We start from the raw sequence: 2,500 nt of genomic DNA, 5'->3' as shown, positions 1-2,500 counted from the left end.
CGACATGCGTATTTTTGATTTTCCAATGGATTTACATCTTTCATTAATGGAAATTTTTTGATGTAGTGAGTAATAGCTCTGGTTGTTCGCTGTTCAAGAATTCTTGTTTCGGCAGTTCATACCATCCATACATAGTGTTTTGATCTAAGATTTCAATTCTTCCATGTTTCAGCAGTAGCATATTGTTCCATGGAGCTAAGGTCCAAAATATGGAAGAAACATGTGTTTCCACAACTCTACCACCCAGTCAATTCCGTTCCACTTAATCCCCTATTTCATGGCCACATATCTTTCCGGCTAAGTAATGGGAAACCTTTCTCCTCTTACATGAATACAATTTTCATTTCATCCGGGAAAATCCATCTTTTTCTAAACAATGTCTTTGTCATTTGATCCAATAGCCTTCCGTTAGATAGGAACAGATTTGATAAATACTGATAACTCTCGGATGGAGTATTAGAACGGAAAAATCCATTAGATAATGAACTATTGGTTCTAAGCAATCTCTGGCGATGAATCAAGACTTCGAAGTGCTTTTCTTGCCTATTCTTGATAAACCAGTTTTCATACATAGATGTAAGAGGATGATATTTTCTGGAAATTTTGACAGTAAAAGTCAACAACCCCTTTAACATCTCTTTATCTGCAAAGAATTCTCGGTGTGAAAACACAGACTGATCTTTGAATAGGAAAAAGAGTGGATCCGCAGGGTCCCAAATGAATTGGCTTATTTGAAAAAAGTCTTGTTCATTGGAAGATCTATATCGTGCCTGGTACTGCATGGTTCCACTCTGCAAGAACTCCGAATCATTCTCTTGAAGCTCATCCTCTTCATCATAAATGTGAAGCTCATCCTCTTCATCATAAATGTGAAGCTCATCCTCTTCATCATAAAAGATCCGCTTGTCCCGAAATGACCCGGCCCAATAGGGAAATCCCAATTCATTGTGCCTTTCGATACAATCAAATAGAAAGCCCCAAGGGTGCCATATTCTAGGAGCCCAAACTATGTGATTGAATAAATCCTTCACTATCTGTTGCGGGTCGAGTACTTCTTCTTCTCCTTCTTCTACTTCTTCAAACTCCAAAAACTCCGGTTCGTCTTTTTCATAGAGAAATCTCTGATCAACGATAGAAGATAATCCATTTTGCATCATATATAAGGGATTCCCCGGTTCGGACCGAAGAAGCGATGTCACTCGATCATTATCAAACCGACCGCAATCTTTTTCTGTCCGTGAGGATCCCACCAGAGCGCCTTCTACTTCTAATAGGCCATGAACTAGATCAGAATCATTCTCAACGAACCCAGAAGAAGTGATCCCACTTTTTTCATCGGATCCGGGTGGAGACCAAAGGTCTTGAGCGACCGATCCGGCAGAACAACTCAAAAGATAAAGAAGTATCGTTAATTTCTTCATGCTCGTTCCAAGCTCGAAGTACCATTTGTACAAATAAGGATCCCCTTCGTTACCTGATTTCCTCTTTATATAGATAGATATAGGATCTATGGGGCAATTACTTAGAAGTACATTTTGTACAAGAGCCCTTCCTATCTGATAGAAAATGATCCCATGATCCTGAACCGGTCTTACCCGGGATCGCAAAGCCCAAGTTTGTCTATGAAGAGCAAATCTAAGTGTATTAGTGTCTAGAATTGATTTCTTCTGTGTAATACTAATCGATAGGGCCTCATTGGTAAGTGCTACAAGATCTCGTGCATTGGAACCCACGTTTGTGGACCCGAATCCATTAGTATGGAACATTTTCTTTTCCAAGTGAAATCCCTTAGTATATGAAAGAGTGAAAAAGTGCTTTGGTCGTTGTGGAATAAGAAGCCTTCGTATCTTAATACATGTATTTAATCTATTCGGGGCTATTAGAGCGGGATCCACTTTTCGGGGAATATGAGTCGAAGCAATAACAAGAATATTTCTAGTGGAACATCTTTCACAATCCTTGGAGAGATAGTTCACTAATAGACCGAGGGATAAGTCATTCGCCTCATTCATATCCAGATCATGAATGTTTGGAATCCATATTATGCAAGGAGACATTGCTTTTGCTAGTTCGAATTGAAGGGTGATATAAAATCGGTCTATTTCCGACATCATATCCATAATATCGATATCTAGAAACCCCAGCTCCGTATCAAGGTCACAATCGATATCGTCACTATCATCAATAGCGTCACTATCATCAATAACGTCACTAGCATCAATATCGTCACTAGCATCAATATCGTCACTATCATCAATATCGTCGTCACTATCATCAATAAAAAAACCTTTGTTACCTTTGTTCCCCAGGAACTTGTTCAGAAATACTGTAATGAAAGGAACATAGGAGTTTGTCGCTAGGTATTTGACCAAATAGGATCGTCCGATTCCTATAGAACCTATCACTAAAATACCCCTAGAGGGAGATAGGGATAAGCGGAGCGAAAAGGGTTTTCCATGAGACGGGAAATGAAAACTATTAGCCCCACACGAAGTTTGTG

This window comes from Durio zibethinus, unplaced genomic scaffold (assembly GCF_047325235.1).
Source record: "Durio zibethinus cultivar Kanyao isolate XHJ-2024 unplaced genomic scaffold, ASM4732523v1 HiC_scaffold_3, whole genome shotgun sequence".
In the NCBI taxonomy this organism is placed as follows: Eukaryota; Viridiplantae; Streptophyta; class Magnoliopsida; order Malvales; family Malvaceae; genus Durio; species Durio zibethinus.
This window is presented reverse-complemented; position numbering follows the sequence as displayed.